The 22,223-nt window shown below is 43.2% G+C and overlaps 1 protein-coding gene across 2 annotated transcripts in view; it reads right to left on the bottom strand.

Annotated features, from left to right (window-relative positions):
* The window catches only part of Gli3 (GLI family zinc finger 3), a 266,280-nt gene extending 257,381 nt beyond the window's left edge, over nt 1–8,899 (bottom strand). For both annotated transcript variants that reach the window (XM_027409397.2, XM_027409398.2), the window contains exon 1: nt 8,762–8,899. The gene's annotated coding sequence lies outside the window, so the exon portion shown is untranslated. The remainder of the gene's footprint in view (nt 1–8,761) is intronic.
* Between the last annotated feature and the right edge of the window lie 13,324 nt (nt 8,900–22,223).

Here is a 22,223-nt window from a genome sequence, read left to right as displayed (position 1 = left end):
ATACATTCATTCACAAAATTGTCTATTACCTTGGAGCCCTTCCTTAGTTGCCATAAATAGATGTGAGTTCTGTCAATGGTCAAGGTAGACACACAGCCTCACTGTCTCTCAGAAAGCCCTGCAAGAAGCTCAACCTTAACCACCACAGAAGTTTCCTGAAAAGACATTTTTTAAGCCCTATTCTTAAACCTGCATAAACCAGCTTTTCCCCTTGCAGTTCTCTGCAGTAACACTTCCAAACCATAGGTATTCAGGATTCCTTTATGATTTGAACACTAAGCTTTTTCAAAAGAAGCACCAGGGCTAACTAAAGGCGAAGTTGAAGGTGACACTTGAACATCCTGGAGTCTAGGATGGAATGGAGCTGCTGCAGTTCCAGATCGCCAGCACTGTTTCTGAACAGCACACTGCCAATACCTATTTCCTTAATTCACTGTGTTTTATTGTTAAGTTACCTGAACTTCAGCAATAACTCTGCTGCTGTGTTTTCCTTTTTTTTTTTTTTTTTCTTAATGCATTTAAAGATTCGAAACAACTAAGCTCAAGACTAGAGTGATGGTAACCTGATCCAGTTCTCATAGATTAGAACAGCTACAGGCTCTAAGAGGCCAGAAAGAAGTCATTCCAGGATGCATAGCAAGGCTATGAGCAGCACCAAGAGCAGGCCTATGTGAGAAATTACACCCTGTAGCTCAAGAATCTGCTGCTCCAGGGAATAAGGCTTTTATTCACACCTGCCTGCACATTGTTAAGCTGAATGGTCTCCCTCATATGTTAATGTTTCAAAATTCCACAATGAACCAGGCTGAGGAGGGGTTTGGGGGACAGCCTTCCCCTCTATCACTGAAGAATGATGGTTCTCTCATCCTCTACTACCAGGACATCATGGAAGAAGCAACCATTTAGGAAGAAATCCTATTTAATATTTATACCTTCCTGGAGCTATTAAATAACCCATTTCCTAAAGAAAATAATTCCTTCAGAGAGGGAGAACTTTTTCCCAACATGAAGGACAAAGTTAATGCTGATTTTAAAACTTTTCATTAATTTTCTAAGTAAAAAATAGTCTTGAGTTTCGATGAACAAAACGCAGAGAATTTAGTCTATCTCGTGTGATCACACATGGAAAAGAAACGCAAGCGGTCTGTAATGTGCTTGAGGTTTTCTCCTGTTCAAATATCTTTCTGAACTTAAAATCAATTAGTTATGCATAACCTCTGTGACATACCAACACTTCCCAAGAGTTCTACGCTTTCGTCCCCCTTTTTCCTGTCTGTACTGCATTGTACTGCAGACAAGGAAGACCAGCTTTGTAAGTTCTTAATGAAATCTTCATTAAGGTGTAACTACAGTATTTTTTTAATATGAAATTATTTCACTCTTACAGGATCACTCTTCCCAAGGTCAAGAGAGTAGAAAACCTCATCTGTGAATAAGAAAGCTGAAATCTACCCAAGCTGCCCTTTGGAAAAACTAAGGGATCCTCAAACATGCTGCTCATTATTTTCAGTCTTCCTTCCATTTCTGATGCTTCTCATTGTAGACAAGCAGTATTGACAGACATCCCAAAATGAAATTGCTCTAAGAAGGAAACAATTGCCTAGATTCAATGAATTTGGTTTTCATAAATTAACATCTAAACTTCTAAGAAATTTATATATTTAAGCCGGGCCGTGATGGCACAAGGCTTTAATCCCAGCACTATGGAATCCAGAGGCAGGTGGATCTCTGTGAGTTCAAGGCCAGCCTGCTCTAGTTCCAAAACACACAAGGCTACACAAAGAAATTTATACATTTAACTACAATCACTAAAAGGACTATTCAGCAAGAAATTGTTAATACACTTGAAATCACAAAATGACTTTGTGTGTGTGTGCTTTTTCTGGTATTGATGTAAGAGAAGAGATCACAAGCTATTACCTCAGCTGCCAGAGATATTTTAAAACATTTGAGGGGAGTGTGAGGTCTCCACCTAATGCTCATTACCACCTCTGAGCCCCACACAACTCTTAACACACCAGGCTCCTGTTCTTCAGGGGGCACCGCAGATGCCATTACAGAAGAAGCAGTAATGAGAAGGAAGCAAAGTAACACCCGAATTTCCTATGCATTAGCTGGATCCAGACCTTACCTCCCAAAGAACTCTAGATCTGAACGTCTGTATCTGTCTATAAATAAGTTCACATACACAATCTTCTGAGTACATCCATATAAATCACAAAACCTTCAGTGCTTCACTGAGGTTTGTAAGAACTAAGCATGTTTGCATAGCAGCAGAAAAAAAGAAAAAAAGAAAAAAAACAACAACAACTTGTCATTCTCATAGAACTTATATGACTTACAGTTCCTAGAATCCTCTAGCTTAAGGAGGCAAGTTGCATGGTCTATGAGTAATTAAATACCTGACTTTTTTGTTGTTGCTATAGTAGGCTAGGCAGGCTAGAAATGACTATGAATCCCAGGCTCAACTGAAACTTGTGGCAATCCTCCTTCGTCAGCCTTCTAAGTGTTAGAACTCCAGTGGCTCATACCACATCAGGCCAACAACTGGCTATTAAATCACACAAATGAGACCAACATTTAGGTATTAAAATCAGCCACAGATAAGCTAATGATATGATACTCAGCTTTTTTTCATTCAATACTATTCTAATTTTTAAAGTTTTGATAGTCAAATCTTCAATTTTAAAAGCCATATTTTCAAACTTTACGGATTTCCAGATGTAGAGCCTATTTTAGAACAGTTAATTACCCATGGGCTACTTATCCTGTAAACTTCCTTATTCAAACAACATTCTCCAGCTGACTCCTCCTTCACCTTTTATATATACAAGACTGTCAATCTAGCCTGCATCAACTGCTACACACACCCTCCATGGGACTCTTTCTTGTGGAATTCTATTTGGGCATCCACAGCTCAAGCAGCAGGCCTTGTCCTGGAGTAACATGGTCTGACCCACGTGTCTGGCCAGCAGACTCCAGGTTCCCATACATCTCAAGTCACTCTGGCTTCATTTCAAAGCTGCTGGATGAGGTTTCTCCACACACTGATAAATCTTTGGATTGAATTATTCTTTTTAAAAAGAGCACCAAATGCAATCAGTAACAGGACTTAACTGCCTCATTCATTCATTGATAAAATTTGAACCTATCTTTCATCTAATTGGTGAGTTTTCCATCTTGTTTTTTCTTTTTCTGAGGGGAGGGGTGACAGTTTGTAACATAAAAGACTCTGGATTCTTGTTAGGCATTTTATGCAACCTTCTAAAAAACTGCTTTAAAAATAAGCAAATATGTTACACATTTTGAAGTGATTTCAACAGGGACTTAAGAATGGCACTTGTCCCTTATTGTTGAATTAATTCTAGAACATACAAACTACAGATACACACAAAAAAATGTTGTATATAGTTATTGTTATACCACCCCTCCCCTCCAAGCAAAGCAAAGCCCCTCTGTTTGAGGCCAGCAACCAATCCAATTTACTTCAGGTACAATTTAAATGTATAGTGCATGCAACAACAAAACCGTAGTAGGATGCCAACGGGGTCCTTAAGAAAGTTTTCCTCTAAATCTCTGGAAAGGAGCTTTGAAAGAAAGCAAGGATTACAGTCAGCTAGAAGGGAGGGAGGGGACTTACCTCAAACCAGCCAAGCGGAAATCAGAGCAGTAATTCTACAAGTCGACAGAGTACACTTTCAAAGCTGTAATAGTGTGAAGAAGTGCTGGGCAGCATGGCCTGAAGGCAGCACTAATACACTGATGACTAATGGCTGGGCTAGGGCAGACAATGAATTTGGGGCTTGAAAACGAACAGAAACCATGCAGTACTTTGACAAATGGGCTTTCACGATTTCATTCATTGAATAACCTTTAAACACAAAATTGGCTTGGGTTCTCTTGGGAATGACATGACATGTTGCTGGACAATGATGTAAGTATTTTCTTTTTTAATTATGACTCGTACACAAAATGCTAGCACACCATATAAGATAGCTTATAGATACCACAGAGGCAGACATGGAACTCAATACAATATTGCCTTTCAGAAGGGGGCTGCAAGGTCCCAGTGCCACCTTATTAACTATGTAATGGCTTTTTCATTCAGCTTCTTTAGAAAGCCATAGATTTTCTGAGACATTTTGTCGGGTTGAAATATACACAACCAGAACAAAAACCACTCTCAGGTGAAACATGCACACACACACACACACACACACACACACACACACACACACCCCACAGTGGCAGCTAAGAATTGTGCACTCAGTATTTCAAATGGAAAGTCTACTTTTCTGGGGCTAGGCAAAGGGAAAGTGTAAAACAACGGAGACAACACACTAAGTTTGTAAACAAATGAGCTCATAAAGACATTGCACACACAGCTTCTTCCCAGCAGCTCTCCTCCCTCTTCCCAACATAATTAGCTCTTCAGTTTAAAAATAATAAATTTGGCAATTTTTAAAGAGAGAATGAAATATGGAAAGAGTCGCTAAATTAACAAGGACCACTTACTTCAGACAGCCCAGCCTTCAGCAGGCCCTAAAAACTTAAGAAAAGGATCCTAAGACAGGAAGCTTAGTGAGCTCATAAAACCGTTGCTGGAGCCAGGAACACATAGCATATTTAATCTGCAAACTGTGAGAGTCCACAGTGACTTCAGCAAGATCTGAGGCATGCCCTCAAGGTTTGCTGGGATCTGGGATTAGGGGGTTGATAAGAACCTCCACTGCCCATGGACATGTTTTTCTTCTGCAGTTAAACACAAATGCATGGAGACGTTTGACTGCTGCTTGGCGTTACTGCTCAAGTTATATAAAAGCTTTGCAGCTCCTTTTGCTGTCAATATATCAAAGTTTAAAAAAAATCATCAAAGTGTGAAATTTCATTTAAAGTCTTCACCAGTCTACAGCTCTATTTCACAGGCCCATCAAATAAAAGTAAAGATGAAAACTACACTGGAAAGTACGTGAGAAAGTTTGCAGCAGCACTGGGGCCCGTAGTTGTTTATTGTCTGCCTTTATTTGCTTTGAAAGTAGAACAGATCAATTTCCATGTAGAAAAATGACAACATGAAGTGAAGGGCAGCAGATCCTCCCAGGCTTTAATGAGAAGACAACCTGAAATCATTATTAGAGAATCTTTTGTTTAACAAATACATATGTGTATTTGTCCTGTAGCCATTTCAGCATTTTGATTGCCTCTCGACAGGAAAAATTGGCAGAAAACTCCTTGAATCTTCCAAAACAAATCAGACCCACCTCATATATGAATGCCAGAAGAACTAAACCCCCTTCAAAGAACTCTTCAGCTGGGGATTTACAACAATTGCAGAAAAAAGAAGTCTGACTTTTAAGATAATCTACTATAGTCTAAAAGCATTAACATTCCATTACTAAGGTTTTCTTGAGCATTTCATGACTCACTGGTTCACTTCTTCGAGACTGGTTTTTCTTAGAACATTACTGTCTCCATATAAGTGAGTGCATACAACAATGATCATTAAAGTGTTTCCTTTCATAGGCTTCCAAACTGTCCTCAGAAAGCAAAGCGGGGAGGGGCATGCAGCAAGCAGCATGCCTTACACAGGACTCACTTCTAAATGGCTAAGCCCAGAGGAAGTCTGTAACTCTTCCAGCGTGCAGGTAATTAAGAAAACTTCATGGGCTTCGAAACAAAGGAAGAGTCCAACTTCTAGGCTCTGGAATCCAATTGTTAAATGAACAATTCTTTCATTAAGTAGGTAATGAAATAACTCAAAAGGGCCATTTTTCATCAGTGCTGAATTTTCTCATTTCTGTCTGTGGTCCTTGGCAAATCAGACACACAATAAAAACTGTATGTACACCAGAGTTCAATCAGGGAGTAGGAACATGTAAAAAGCAAGGGGAATTGGTAGGCATTGGAGCTAAACCTGCCAGTCTATTAGCAGTAAAGCAATCTATATCTTCTAAAGTGTTTCTGCCTGTGTGAAATTTCACTAGACACCTCTCACATTGAACTTATTCATGCATCTTAAACCAAAAGCTTCCCTAGGCTAACTTTAAGAATTACATACCCTGAAAGGATCTCCCCTTAGGCGGGGAGTTTCTAATTAAATAGCTTTTAGTGTAAAATAAACTCTCTGCTCTGTATAAATATGCAATTTCAGCTCATTTAAATGTTATTTCATGTTTGTTTTAAGGTCTGACTATAATCTAACTGGCCACAGAGCTTGTGGCCCAGATTGTTAAAGCCAATATTTCCTAACATAAACAAATTCTGTAGATACTCTGCACAGTTTACATTGTTAAAACCAACCAGCACTGCTTTAATATATCCTCTCAACTGAAATACTGCTCTGCTTGAGAAAAATGAAGTGATTCTGAGGTTATTTCACTATTTTAAAACATAGCATTTTCCTGCTTCAAAATAATCTTGACACATGTAATTAAGAAACTGTCAGACTATTATTAATTTTTAATTTAAAACCCAAATGAAATAATTACGGGAATCAATCAATAAGGCACCTATTCAAATTACAGAGCAATTACATAAATACTCAAAATTAATACTTTAGGCCAGTTCTTGAAGAATTCGGTCTATAACTCGTGAAGACATCAAACAGTACAAGCTTGTGACATGAGGAGAATGAAGGAAGGGTTTCCTTCCCCTTAAAATAGACTAAACTAAGATGATTTCAGATGGCACAGCATAGCTCCCCTTCCCCCAGCTATGGCCAATGCTCTCAAGCTGCAACTCTTTTTCTAGAAGTTATTTCCACCAGACACATATTTCAAGAATCTAAAAAAAAGAAAGAAAAGAAAAAAAAAAGGCCTCACCCAAGCTCTGCATAAAATCATTTAGAAAAAAGGGGGGGGACTAATCACTTGAATTTTCAGCAGTGCACGTACCCCAATGGAAAGCTGTAATTGAGAAGGGGGAAAAGAAGGGTACGAGGTGTTTTTTGGAACTAATAATACCAGCGGGGCTAATGGCACTGCCCCTGTTTTTGCACAGCGGCCGGCCCTCCATACCTCGAACTAAAGGGTTCTTTTACTTGAGGACGACAGTCCATCATTTCAAACTGAAGTGGCAGCTGGAAAATGTGGAACAGCTGGCACAGAGCTGGGAGAAAATGTTTTACATAAATATATGTACATATAAACTGGCAGAGGGCCATGAGCACTGTACCCGAGGCCAGAATCTATCTCGCAGTCTACAACCAAGTTTGGGGGTGGGGGGACGCGGTGCAGCAAACTTCCGTGAGTGGTCTTAACACACACAGCTAAGAAAGCCTGAGGAATGGCGTGGTGCTCAAAAAGGTGCACTCCAGGACACAGGCACAAAGTTCACAGAAGGATACCAAGTTCACCGAGGGATAATAGGCAAAGGCCAGGCCGAGTGTGAGGGCATGTGGCCATCTGCTGAAAAGTCGCTTCATCAACTTTCAAGTGTAGGATCAATATTAAACTCCACATCCTCAGGCCCCGTTGCAACTCCAGAAAGTAAGTATCCCTGGCAGAGTGGAGTGATCCATACCCAACTCTGCTCTGTGCAAATTCGGCCTCTTAAGTGAATGCCGCAAGGACCACGGCTACTTTTCTTTCTTTCTCTTTTCTTTCTGTCTGCCCTACCTCTGCAAAGGAAGAGACAGAATTCCAAATCATCCACAGATGGTACAACTTTCACTTTTCCTCTCCCACCGCGGAGGCGCGCCCTCCATCCGCTCACCCCGCACCCCCACCCTCAGAAGTGAAGGCGGGACCCGGACGAGCCGGGCAGCGGCGGGCCCCGCGCATCCCCAGGCGGTGCGCGCCGGCGGAGCTGCGGATTGCGGCGGCGCGAGGACCAGCCGCAGCTCCGGGCGGCCCCAGCTCTAAGCGCGCAGCACTTGGCGAGGAGTAGGCGCGGGCGCCGCCGCTGCAAACTTGGTCCGCACGCCCTGGGGCCGGCAGGAGGGCTGCAGTCCGTCTTGGGAGCGCCGAGTCCAGCCCCCAAGAGCGCGGGAAGGCGAGAGCGCACGGAAGCTGCTCCGACGCCGCGCGGCGGCTCGACAGGGCGGGCTGCGGGGCCCGCAAAACAAAGAACTTCGGGCGGGACGTACCTGCGGCTGTGGCTGTCAGGTCCCAAATCCAGACCCGCGCAGGGAGGAGCGGTGGGCGGCTCGGGCTACCGTGGATGGCCCGGCTGGCCGCAGTGTGCAGCCGCGGCGGGCATGGTGTAGCGCGGGCGGGCGGCTGGGCGAGAGGGCGCGGCGGGGACCGGCGGGCGGCGGGCGAGTGTGTGCGGGCGCCGGCGGCGCGGCCCGGTCCGCTCCCTCCCGCCGCTGCAGCCCGCGCATCAGTTTCAGGGATCCTGTAATCTGATCCCTCTGAGTCACCGGCCCTGAGTGACAGTTCTGATTTAGTTCAACCGCGGGTGGGAGGAGAAAGAGAAAGAAAGGAGCCCCCGACCGTCAAGTCGACTTTTAGCGACCAGGGCCCGTCCAGGCCGAGCGCCCCGGCTGCAAAAGTTGAGCTCCGCTGCGCGCGGCCTTCGCGCTCCCCTCTGCGCGTTCCTGCGCTCCTCCTTCTCCCCGCCCTCCTTCCCCAAGTTTTCACAGATGTGGCCAGACTCTCCTCTCTTTCCCCGCTCCTTCTTCCCTCGCGCGCCCCCACCCCCGCCCGTCCCTCTAATTTCCGCCACTCCGGGGAGCGCTGGGGACGCGCCGAGCAGCGGGACGACGCCGCCGCCGTAGGGGGCGAAGTTGGGAAAAACTTGGGAATGCTGCTCGCCTTACTTTGCTTTCCCGCTCCTTCCAGGCCGCGCCCGGCGGGGTCCCGCTCCGCGCGCGGATCCCAGTGCGCTGCGCTGCGGGCGCCACTGAGGCCGCGCGTCGGGCCGGGCAGGGCTGGCGCGGGCAGCCGGGAGCCACGCGCTCCACCGCCTCCGCCCCTCCCGGGTCCTCACACAGACACATCCAGGCCTGCTCCTCCTCTTCCCCCTCCTTGACCCCGCGCCCGCGCGGCGCGCCAGGCCCCACCCACCCGGCAGGAGGAAGGGGCCCGCGGGTGATGTCACCCGAGCCCTCGGGCCTGCGCTCCCGCGCAGCCGAGGAGCCGGGGATCGCGCGCTGCCCGGCGCTGCGCCCATGCCTTCTCTTTTGGCTTTCCCGGCTCTCGCCTTGGACTCCCCTTCCTTCCCCGGGGACCTCTCAGATCACCACTGCCCCACCCCCGCACACCTCCTGGTACTTTTCCCTAGGCCAAGCCTGAAACTTCCTCTCGCGGGATGATGCTTTTGAAAGTTCAGGACTTTCCTACCGTTGCATTCATCTGCGTTTGGGAAGTGGGAAGTCTCTGTCCCCACATGGGACACTTTGCAAAGGACACAAAGACCCGAGCTGGGAGCCTGGACTTGAACTTCGGCATCATTCTTTAAGATGCCGAAATGCCTGTCCTTGATTTCTTTTCGGGGGCCCATATTACTTCAAAATGCTTTGCCATCCTTCAACATACCGGTCCACTCTCATCTTTCTCTCCCCTTCAAGGTACTCACCCCAACCTGTAACTTGAAAGGGAGGATGTCAAAGGAGAGGAAGAAAGAAGAAAGCCCGAGAGACATTGTAGAATCCCGGAGTACACAGTCGGCCCACCTACCCAGCCAAAAGTGCCTTGGTGCTCTGGGTGCTCTGTGGCGGCTGTCTTGAAGGCAGAGCGTGGGTGTATGAATAGCTATTATAATTTGAAGAATATTTTGAGATTCACATGCTTAACTGAAGAAATTTTTTAACGGGATTGACAATGGTATTCGTTATTTGTTTCCGGGAACTTGTTGCTTATTACAAAAAACAAAAGTGACTTGAGCTTTCAGGGTAGAAACAGTGGAAATAAAGTAGGGCTCCAGATACTGCTTAGCCATTTTAAGCTTTCTCACCACTGAAACACTCTGTAAAACAAAAAAAAAGGGGGGAGGAGACACACTTCACTCATCTGTGAGTGCAGGAATCTCAGAAAACAGGTAACCCTGACTCTCACTAACAGGGCTGAGGATGGAGAGCATTCTCTAAATCTATTTAGGCTCTGAGCCCATCTGTGGGTGAGTGTAAGAAACACCAATCCTCATAAGTCCCAGGATGGCTGTGGATTTCCAGGGAGATCATACCTATAAAATTATAAAACGTTGAAGGGTGTGAGAACCATGTTCGTTTGGGAATTGCAAGTTCATCTTTAGCTTGTGCGTTTCTCTAGTGTCAGACACATTGTTTCTGGCACTCCGGGACTGCTGCTGCCTCCGCTGCGAGAATGCAAATATTGCATCCTGATAGTTTGTTCTGCTTATCCAGTGGCAAAAAGGACAGCCCATAAATCAACAAGTATAAATTATATATTTTGACTTTTACTTCTAACAGTCTCCTAGCATATTTTGAGTCATGCGGATCGTGATTTAGGGTTCTAAAAAGACTGAAACAAAGAAACAAAACCTGCGAAGCTTCACACCACACTATCAGAATCCCAGAGAACCAAAGAGGAGGAATTGTGCTGTGCATCCTGTTTGATTGCCTCACCTTGGATTCTTAGTAGAGATGGGCAGCTCTGATTTGCTGACAAACACACATGAAAGTGGACATGTTCTGCAGAAACGGTGAAGAAAAAAAAAATGCCTTTCTGGGAGTTAAGTAATGCCATAATCCATGTTAGCTTCATAACTCTTTTACCCATGGAAATCTTGGGTACAAATTCCAAAATGCAACGAGGAATTATTCAAAGGTGAGGTGGGCCTTAGAAATTAACACATCACCTACCTCCAGTCCTGCAGCAGATCCCAAGTCATCTCCAACACAGTAGAGGAACTTCTGTTCTAATGAACAGTTATTACGTAATGATGCATAGGGAAGAGATTGTTCCTGGGTGATGTCTGAATTCCATCCTTATACATTCACTTCCTGCCTTTTCTCATCAGTAATCATTTATGCAAATATCTTGGGAAATTTTAATGTCATAGCTCCTCAAGGTTAGTTAGTTTTATGTCAACTTGACACAACCCAGAGTCACTTAGAAAGAGGGACTTTTAATTGAAAAAATGCTCCATAAAATTTGCCTGTAGTATATTTTCTGGATTAACAGTTGATATGGGAAGGCCCACACCAAGGGGAAAAGCTGGTAAGCAGAACTCTTCCATGGCCTCTGTTTCAGTTTCTGCCTCCAGGTTCCTGCCTTGAGTTCCAGCCTTGACCTCTGTCAATGATGGACTGTGATTGGGAATTGTGAACCAAATAAACCCTTTCCTCCCCTAAGTTGCTTCCCATGGTGTTTTATCATAGCAACAACAGATTCACTAACTAAGACATCTCACAATATTTAAACCTTTAAGATGGATTTATTTTCCAAAATGAAACAGGACATGACAACCCTCTTGATGGTCTGCCAGTGCTGCTTTAGCAAGCCATTCTGTAGTGGATGGCTTAAACAAGACATGCACTAACTTACATTTCTGAGCGCCAGAATCCTAACTCACAGTGTCTGCAGGGACAGTGTTTCCATGCAAAGTATGGGGAAAGCCATCTTGCTCTCATTGACTTCTAGGTGGGGCCACCAATCTGCTATTCCTTGGCTTTCAGCTACTTCAATTACCTCTGCGTGGGTCATCTTAAGTCATTTTCCTTGTGCCTCTCTTCTCTTATGGGGCAGGGGGCTGTGGCCTATACTACTTCAGTCTGACTTTGTTTTAGCTAATTGCATCTGCAGCCTTGTTTTCAAATAAAATAGTATTCTGAAGTGTCTAGGTTTAGCATTTCTTTTGAGGAGTAGAGGACACAATTCAGCTCAGCAATATTACCCCTGGGCCTGGGGCTTATCTGTTTGGAGGCTTGGTCCTCAGTGTACTAGTGTTGAGATAGTTGAATTTGATTTAGGTGGCTAGACTATTGGAAGAGTGCCTTTGGAAGAGAATAAGTTAATGCTCTTATAGCCCTAGTTGTTCTCAAGAAATCAAACTTATGAAAAGAACAAATGGGATCCCTTCTAATTCCCTGGTTTCCCATCTCACTATGTGAGAGCCTAATGTGTGTTCCCACCACATTACTGTCTGTCTCAAGGCCTCCAACAGAGGTCAAACTGTTGAGGACTCTAACTTTGAACTTTCAGCTTTTAAACCTCTGATAACAAGCCCTTTGCTTTTACAAAGCATTTGCCCTCAGATAATTTTTAAGATCTATTTTATTCATGTGTGTTTGTGGTAGATACCTGTGTGTGTGTGTGTGTGTGTGTGTGTGTGAGAGAGAGAGAGAGAGAGAGAGAGAGAGAGAGAGAGAGAGAGGAGAGAGAGAGAGAGAGAGTGGTGTATGTGTATGTGTTGGAGGTACCGTTGGAAGCCAGAAGAGGGCATCAGATCACCCAGAGCCTGAGTTACAGACATTTACTTGTAAGCTGGGGAAACAAACTTGGGTCTTCTGCAAGAGCAGTATCCACTTTTAACCACTGAGCAATCTCTCTAGGCGGGATAATTTGTTATAGCAATGAGAAACATTCTAAGAGGGACAAGAAGAGTAGCCTGAATAAAGAATCTATAACAAAGGGGACAAATGTAAGTCTGAAAACAGCGTCACGTGCTCCTCTTCATGTTTTCTCTGCCATATTCCCTGTCATAAATATTCTTGCCCTCACCAATGCTGCTTTTTTTGTCATCTTGTATAGTTATTAACAGCTAATCACTGGGAAATTCCAGGGAGATGGTTCATGGACACTAATTAAACTTTTGGTTTCAAATGATAAAACCCTAGCTTAAATTGGCTTAAACTAATTGAAAATGTTAAGTTTCAGTGTGTTGCTAACTAGAAAGTCCAGAAATGTGTCTGTAGGTTTCAGGCAAAGCAGGATCCAGGTGCTCTATGTCAGCTAGGTTCTATTCCCATCTTTCACCTAATTCTTTTTTTATTTCTTCAAGTCAGGGTTTCTCTGTGTAGCTTTGTAGACTAGGCTGGCCTTGAACTCACAGAGATCTGTCTGCCTCCCGAGTGCTGTGATTAAAGGTGTGTGCCACCACCACCCAGCTCTGTTCCCATCTTTGTACCCCACTTTATCTCCAGTGCATAGGAACTTTCTTTAAGCAACCAAAGAAGGTGCCTGGAGGCAAGTGCATTTTACATGGTCTGTCCTGCAATTTGTATTCCCTGCATTCTCCAAGAGAATGCCATTTTCCTCTTGGCTAGACAAGGAAGTAACTGCAACAGGCAGACCAGTACCACTCGCTTCCCTACCACTTACCCTTCATAAAGGTCACCATTTTCTTCTGGTTTGGGGTAGACACCTTCTGTGATTTAGCACTGATGGCCTTGCTCCAGTTGCTCCATCAAGGAGTTTGCCTACTAGGAATGAGACTCTCAGTCCATTGCCTCCTCCATGACCCACAATTCACTGTAGTCACATTCACATATCCTACCTGCATATGTGTGGCCAAAGGATTCTTCCTCCTTGGGTTACACTTGTTTTCCCCTCTTCCTTGTCTTTCCCTGTTTCTCCGCTTCCTCCTCCCCAACCTTTCTCCCAGCTCCTGTGACATCAACAAAAAGATGTGCCAGGTGATAGTAAGAAAGGAAGGTAAGTGTTCTCTCTCCAGGTCTAGCTACTACAAAGCCAGTTTTGTGTTATGCAAAAAGAACCACTAAGACAAATGTTTAAGATTTGGGGATTCATACAGTGTAACTGCTGTTCTTAGCATGTTAGTGGGTTCAGGTAAATTCACATGCAAAAATTCAACTAGAATTGATCACACTAGGCTTGAGCTGTCCATTCTCTCTAACTGCTGCAATCACCCCCAGACGGCTCAACAAACTGTCTGCAACACCAGAACACTAAGAACTCATTTCTTTAATTTTCCAACTGCTCACACTCATTTCCTAGTCATTGGGATTCTGTAAGCACCATACCATGCTGCACCCATTGCAGGGAAGATACTGAGGAGCAGAACTAGTCCTTTCAGAAGCACTCCCAGGATGGGAGGGCCCCTACAGGTACCACACAATGGAAGGGGCCAGCCTCCTCCTGTCACAAGGCAGCAGCCAGACAAGAAAATGCTTTTAAGGGCACTGTGCATGGGCCCTTCTGAGGCCTTCTCACTCAACACCCCTGTAACTAGTTCTTCCATCTTCCTGGAACATTGGGATTATAAATGGAACCCAGATGTCGGCTGTGTCCTTCTTCACCTTGGAGATGTAGCTATAATTGGCTTGGACTTCAGCCAATCCCACAACTTGGGAAGATCTAAAACCCTCTCTTTGAATTTCTGCTAACTTCAGGCTCTTTGGATGCTGCGTGACACTGAACTGTGCCCCACACTAAAGTCTTTGCTTGCACCACAGGAAACTACTCACAGTGGGTATGAGGGATCTTGGTAGATTTTACTAATGATCTAGGCATCTAGGGGATGGATTTTTCTAGCCCTCTCTTTCATAACTAAAACAAGCTTTCTCTGGCTCTCAAGAAGAGCGGTTTAGTGGGTAAAATTCTGTTTCCTCACTGGGCATTTTTGTGTACTGCATGTAAGACTCACTTGATTCTTCCCTTTTAGTCCAGTGCCTGCTCTGTTACCTTGGTGATCATCTCCCATCCACGTGGCAGCCATGTTCCACATCTCTTTTAGATTCCCTAAAGCTTGGGCAACTCAGAAGAGGCCTCTGGGACAAAAGTCTTTCCATGTAATGTCATTCAGTGAGTGGTGGTAAATTAGATATGTCTCCAGCCACAACTTTGGTTCTTTGGTTGGCCACAATCTGTGTCACTTCCTACTGTCTTCTGTAGAGCTTCACTCATTCACACAGTGGGGCTTATCGTCAGAGACTCCTGTATTCACTGTTTTTGTCCTAAAGAACCTACTTACACAAACAAAACAAAAAACAGGCTCCAAGAGAAGGGATGTGGAGTCAATGCATCACAGCCATCAGGTCCCATATCTCCCACTAGAATTGCTGCTATTGGTCCTTCTCCAGCCATGCCTCTACAGGGTTATTTTTATTCACTCTGCCTTCCCGTTCAGTGCCTTACCCCACTAATTTTTCCCCTCTCGGGAAGAGTAATTTACCCCATCTTACCAAACTGATTATTCTGAGAGACTTGTACATATCTAAGCAGAGGGCCCTGGAAGACAGGTCCGTCTTTCCTAGAAGCGGCTTTAGGATGATGTATTCAAGTAGAATTGTCTTGAGTCTTACCCACTACTCACCTACTCTCACAGATCCAGGGATAAGCCAATGCAGTTTTTCCAAAGAGGATTAAAAGTGCCTGTGTTCTGTTACATAAGAACTGGGAAATACCAGGCCCACACACCTGGTAATATAATTAGCAACTAGGCAATTTCAGGACAAGACATGCTAGGCAAGCAGTGACCATGTGCTTAAGAACTATAGTGCTCATTTGAATAGGTTCTATCCTACCTAAGTGCTGTGAGATTCTGGGGAGGAGCCCTGAAGTCAGAGTAAGAGGTTAAGAGGAACAATTATGGGAAGCAATGTATTACCCCTTAAAGAGCTGAGAAACCAGCCAGGATGAGTGGGACTAGTGAGAGACTAGCATTTATAGTACTCATGAGAGAAACTTAAAAAGCACCGAATAGAATGTGGGGGTCTCAGAGAACACTAGCAGGAGAAGGGAAGGACATGGGGGTGCTGTTGTACATGTTTTATGTTTTATATCTTCACTATTGTCACACATTGTTATGGGGGACTGCAGCTAAAAAGGAAAGCATAAGCTACATAGAAAAATGCTAGCCTCTATCTACCATCTACCTGTCTATCTAGATTTGTCCATGGGGTTCTACTTTTTTATTAATTAAATTTGTTCCCTCACAATTGGTTCATCTATAGGGCACATTTTGTTTGCTCTTATTCCACCCACCCTGTCTGGTTTCCCTCTCTTTTCTATTATCAGAACCCCCCTTACAGGTCCCTTTCTCTCATGTCTTTTGTTTTGGCCATCCATGTTACCACTGCTTTGGAACTATCCACTGGAGCCCGGTTGGGCATACACTGTTGGATATATAGTTGTTTACACAGCTGAAAAGAATGACCATTCCTCCCTCCAAAATCTATCAGTAGACAAATGTTCAGCATGGAGGGATAGGGGCCCATGAGTCTCTTCTCTGTCCAAGACTGACTTTTGACAAGCCCAGTGTGTGTGTGTGCCCAATGCAGACAACTACAGCTGTTGTAAGATCATGTTTGCGATGGCTGTATCTTGCCCTAAAGGTAGTATTTCACAGCCCTTCTTCCTATTTTCTGGCTCTGAAATTCTTTTTGCTCCTTCATCTGCAGCGTTTTCTGAGCATTAGCCAGGGAGCAATGGATGTCTTGTTTAGTTCTGAACACTCAACTGTCTCTCTAAGCACCTTGATCAGCTACGCATCTTTGCATTCATTCCTGTTCACTGCAAAAAAAGAACCTTTTCTGATTAAGGGTAAAAGTAGTATTTGTGTATAAATGTAAGTATTTAGACTGCAGTTTGGTGCCATGCCAAGTTAACTGAGTAACAGTAGCCAATTCCCCTGCTAGAGGTTACGACCTCCCCATGCAAGCATGTAGTTCCTCCTTCAGAGTGAGCTTCGAATCCAAGCTGAGAGCAATTGGTTACACCCAAAACAGTTGGACTACTATTGTACCCATATGAATACCTTGACTGGAATATTAGCAATACAATTCATAGGATTTACAGTCAGGTAATATCACCGGTGCCTTATTACCCCTCAGTAACCTGCTTAGCACATTGCAGTACACCGAAAGCTAGCTACCATGGAAGAAGCTTCCAGCTCACTTTAGCTTGATTTCTCTATATTGTGTAACCCAAGTGTGTAAGTGTCTTCAGCAGGCAGGTCTTCTCACATTGATCTGATGAGCACCCGAGAAGAATGGCAAGAGCCTGTATGGTAGCCAGGTATGGTAATGCACACCCTTAATCCTGGCATTCAGGAAGTAGAGAGAAGCAAACAGACAGTGCATTTGAGGCCACCCTGCTCTACATAGCAGATTCTAGGCTAGTGGGGGCTACATAGTCAGATCCTTTCTCAAAAAAAAACTTTTTTAAAAGAGCCTGTATTGTGTAGGCTTCTCTGATCAACAACTTACAAGGAGTATCACATACATAGTACTAGGATTTTGGTTTAAGTAACAAACGGTTTCTAAGAACTATATTATCCACCCATGCAGTATGTCCCTCTTCTAAGTCTTTAACTTTTTTTAACTTACATTTTGTTAGTTGGCTTACAAATAGTAGGTGTCCCACAGCTAAACACTGAACTGAACTGGAATCCAGTTGCAGAGAAGGAGGAGTGATGAGCAAAGGAGTCCAGACCAGACTGTTGAAACCCACAGAAACAGCTGACCTGAACAAGGGGTTGCTCTTGGTCCCTAGACTGGGAAACCAGCATGAGACTGATCCAGACCCCAGGAATGTGGATATCAGTGAGGAGACCTCAGAAATCCATGGAGCCTCTTTTAGTAGATCAGTACTTATCCCTAGCATAGGTATGGACTTTGGGAGCCCATTCTACATAGAGGAATGCTCCCTGAGCCAAGACAAACGTGGGTGGGCCTAGACCCTATCCCAAAGGATATGACAGATTCTTAAGACCCCCTATGGAAGGCCTCATCCTCCCTGGGGAGCAGAAAGGGCATGAGATAGGTAGGGTGTTAGTTGGGGGGGAGAGGAGAGGAGGGGAGGGAGAGAGAACTGGGATTGACATGTAAAACAATCTTGTTTCTAATTCAAATAAAAAATGGAAAAAACCTAATAGTAGGTGTTTATACAGCTTTTTCAGACACCCTTAATTTAGGTCTGCCCTCCTTCCTTCACCCTTCATCTTTTATATCTCCCCATCTTATCTCCACTTAAACCTTTCTTGCCACCAGAGGAGCATCCCCTCTCTCTACTTTCCTATCACCAATGCTTTACTAGCCTTCCTCCATCTTTTTAAAATTACTTAATTAAAATGTCTTTCTTCTGATTAGCTCAAAAACAGAAACATCACTCCACAGATTTAAGTGAAGCCACCCAAATACTTATCATGTTTCCAACTAATGAACTTCCATATAGTTACAATTCTGAAGCAATGGAGCTTTGCTCATGGATTTTTAAGCTGTCACTCTCAATTACATTTTAAAGCCCCTCCTCTTAAGGCACCACGAGACCCATTCTGTCTTCCTGGCTCCTACAGGTACTTCAAACCAAACATACATATTGAAAGATTCACAGGAGAGGAAACATGCAGCTTTTGTCATGGTAAATTACATTTTCCTTATCCAGTCATCAGTTGATGAGCATTTAGACTGTTTCTATTTCTTGGCTATTGTGAATAGAATAGCAATGAACATGAATGAGCATGTCTAGAGTCTAGAGTCCTTTAGGTACATGCCCAGGATATCTAGGTCATGTGGTAGTTCTCTTTCAAGCCTCCAGGCTGATTTCCAAAGTACTACACAAGAATTCATTCCCACCAACATGAATAAGGCTTCCCTTGCCCCACAAACTTGCAAACATCTGTTCTGTTGTCTTTAACTTTTTTTTACTAATAGCCATCTGACTAGGTGAGACAGATTCTTAAAGTAGTTCTAACTCAAATTCCCCTAATGTCTAATGGTGTTGAACACTTTTCAAAGTGTTTATTAACTATTTCTTGTTTTGAAAATCTCTATTCCTTTCCAGAAGCTCTTACTTTTTAATGCAAATGACAAATAGTCATATTTGTTTTATCTGACTCAGAAATATCTAAGATGGGATGGACCTGGATTTGAATCCTTCATCCATCATTAGCAGATTTGCCAACCAATTTGCTCAGTTTGCCCACATATCTCGTAGAAATGGCTTCCTACTCAAAGTGACTGTGAGAAGAAACTGAGGTGGTGTCAAGATGTGACTCTACTGCTGGCATTTGTAATATCAAAAGAAGCAAGTTGCCTCTTTTCTCTCTTCTAGTTGTTTGCTTGTTTGGTTGGTTAATTGGGTGGGTGGGTGGTTAGTTGGTTGTGTGTGGGGCAATTTGTTTTGTTTTAAGACAGGGTCCCTCTCCACACAGTCCTGGGTGTCCTAGAACTCACTCAAACTCACAGAGATCTGTCTCCTTTGGCATATGTTTAGTTTATAATTTTGTTCCTAAGTGAAAATTTAGAGCCACATGTCATATTATTATTCTTTCAATAAAATTTTACATTTATATTCAAAAGCATTGACTGTATATTTCACAAGATAAGAATCTAGAGACTCTTTGCTCAACTTACCAGTCAAGTAAAAATAAAACATTAATTTTGCTACCTATTTCATAAAATATCAGATATATTTTAGAGCGTAAACATATAAGGCTTTGTGTAGTGTTTACACAGAAAGTATTTCAAAGAGAGGCATACCAATAAGCAACAAACTTTTGAAAATTGTAATCAAAATCAAAGTTGAGTCTTAAATACAAATTTATTACAGCCTTGGTTGCTTGCTAGCTTGAGTTAACAGTGCCTGTGAGTAACTACAGTCAGACTTTGTCTATTCATGTAAAATGAAGCTGAGAATCCAGTAAATCAACTATGTATGGGCCAGACAATTAGGCCAAAAGCTGATGATTTAGCCCAGATTATCCAGATTATGATGTTACTATACAGCTACATCAAAAAGCCAGAATGAAACACTTTTCCTTTTAAAAATATTAAATAATTGCAGCATTGATTGAATGGCACCAGATAAACAGCCATCAAGGGTAAAGTTCCTCAAAGAAGAATACCCATGAAAACCATTCAAACTTGCCCAAATAAAAGACTAAGGCAATGATTAAATCCCTGTGTGCATCCCAAACCCAGAAAGAAAGTGTTCACTGGGATGGAGGCACCTTTAACAATTAAGGACAAGTTTTAAGGTTTTAAGAGGCATGGAGGGTACTGTCGACTTCATATTCTGTAGCAGGAATGGACACTGAGATCCATGCTACCTGGAGGAAATTGACTGCCTGCCAGAATATCAGACTCCCCCTGCCTTCCTAGGAGTTTCTCATTCCACTCCATTTCCACAAGATCCCAGTAATAGAAACCACTAAGAGAAATATTTAGTTGTCCTCCTGCTTTCTGTTGAATGAGTGTTTTTTCCTGTGTGTGTGTGTGTGTGTGTGTGTGTTTGTGCTCGTGCACTACTTGCATGCCTGGGACCTACAGAGTCCAGAAGAAGGCATCAAATCCCCTAAAACTGGAGTTACAGAAAGTTGACAGTTTTCAGCTGCCATGTGGTACTGGGAATTGAACCTGAGTCCTCTGGAAAAGCAGCCAGTACTTTTAATCACTAAGCCATCTCTCCACACCCTTGGTTATATATTTTTGAGCAAGCTACTCAACCCCTGTGTGCTGAAATTTCCTTGAAATTAAAGTTGAGTCTTTGGAGAATCGAATGAGAGACACTCTGCACACAGCCACTCAACATACGTGCTTTTCTCTTCATTTCAAGATCGGTCTCAACTAACATTTCTCAAATGAACTGTGTAATTATACAAAGTTCTAGGACTCTCTGAAAACTTTGTGAAAGTCTTAAAAATTTAAGAGAATAGATTTAAATGTGCACAAGTCCTTTATGTGCCAGTACCCCCAAGAAATCCAGTCTGTAATCTCAGACTTCAAATGTGGTGATTTCTGACTGTGGTCTCTCATGTAGATGGGGCTCATGAGTCTCTAGTTTCAGGTCACAAAAACCCAGTGGTTTCAGTCAACAAGGAAATTCACTAGAAGCCTAAAAATAACAGCAGACTTCCAGGATGGTAGATACAGAAAACCATATCAGTACCCCATCAGGATTCTCTCCTCCTTCCATTTCTAGATTAGTTTGGTCCTTGGCTGCACTGCTTTCTGAGGACTAGTTCCCTCATAAGGTAGAAAACATGAATGAATATGGCAAGATTGTTATTGCTCATAGTCTCGGTCCCAGGAAAGACAGTGATTCTGTCACAGCCATCTCACAATTCACATGAGACCTGGTAAACCTAGGTGGAGGAGTTTGCATTTGGTAATTGGTTTGTTGATGGAGACTATTGGGTAATTGCTACTTTTTCATTTGAACATCAAGGATCAGATAATGTGAGGCTATAGATCATTACAAGGAGTCAGCTGCTTCTCAGTGAGGTATGGGAACCTGCTGGTATCTTTGGGGTGATGTCTTGGGAGCCAGGGTTTGAAGGCAGTAGGTATGGAAGAAAGAATGGCTGGGAGGTTAGAGTATAGATAAAACCCTGTGAGTGAGAATTTAGACTGTAGCAACATGAAAGAAATGGAAATCTTTTAATTATTTTTATTATTTATTCATTTAGTGTGTGTGTGTGTGTGTGTGTGTGTGTGTGTGTATGGAATTGGTTCTCACCTTCCACAATGTGGGTCCCAGGGATTGAACTTGAACTCAGGCCTTCAGACTTGATGGCAGGTACTTTAATCATGGAGCCATCTCACCAGTCCCAAAATGGGAATACTTAAAACTTTTTTGTTTTATTTGTGTGTGTACATGTGTGCATGCCCATATGCATGCTCACGTGCATGCACACATGCATGCACACACACATGTATGTGAGAACTTGTGTGAGCATATGTCCAAGCAGTTGGAATTATAAGTAACTGAACTATCTTCTGTATGAGCATCAAGCACTGTTGGTAGCCGAGCCATCTCTCCAGCCCCCATAAACAAGAATCTTATTAAGAGGCTTATATATATATTGTGTGCCCTGTCCAACCCTTATAGGCAGGAAAAATTTCCAGACATCTATCCCTTGATCATGCCACTACCATGTCCTCCTCCTCTTTCCGCCTTTTCAGAAGTAATTTTACTGAGTAGCCCTAGCTGTCCCTAATCTCAATATATAGACCAGGCTGGCCTTGAACTCAGAGATCTGTATATTAATGTCTTCTGAGTGCTGATATCAAAGGCTCATACCCAATCTCCCCTTTTATTTTTAAAAGTCACATATGGAGCCCCTTATCACCTTGATCAGACATATTTCTTAGAATTTGTTCTATCCTGGGGGTTATGATTATGAAACACAAAAAGTTTCGACTTGAAATTTGAGGATCTAAGTCTAATCTGGGATACTGATTTATTGGAACCATGGTTAATATGTTAATGTTTTGTTTATTTAGTCTAAAATTGTTTTTAGTCCAAAATTAGTTGATTTAGTCTAAAACAATAAATTTTAATGAATTTTACTAAGCTGGATGTAGAGGGGCGGGTCTCATGAATGTCTGGCTCTTTTAAGTTTGTGTGTAGATA

This window comes from Cricetulus griseus, chromosome 3 (genome assembly GCF_003668045.3).
Source record: "Cricetulus griseus strain 17A/GY chromosome 3, alternate assembly CriGri-PICRH-1.0, whole genome shotgun sequence".
In the NCBI taxonomy this organism is placed as follows: domain Eukaryota; kingdom Metazoa; phylum Chordata; class Mammalia; order Rodentia; family Cricetidae; genus Cricetulus; species Cricetulus griseus.
The sequence above is the reverse complement of the archived record's forward strand: the minus strand, read 5'-3'. Positions and strand labels throughout refer to the sequence as shown.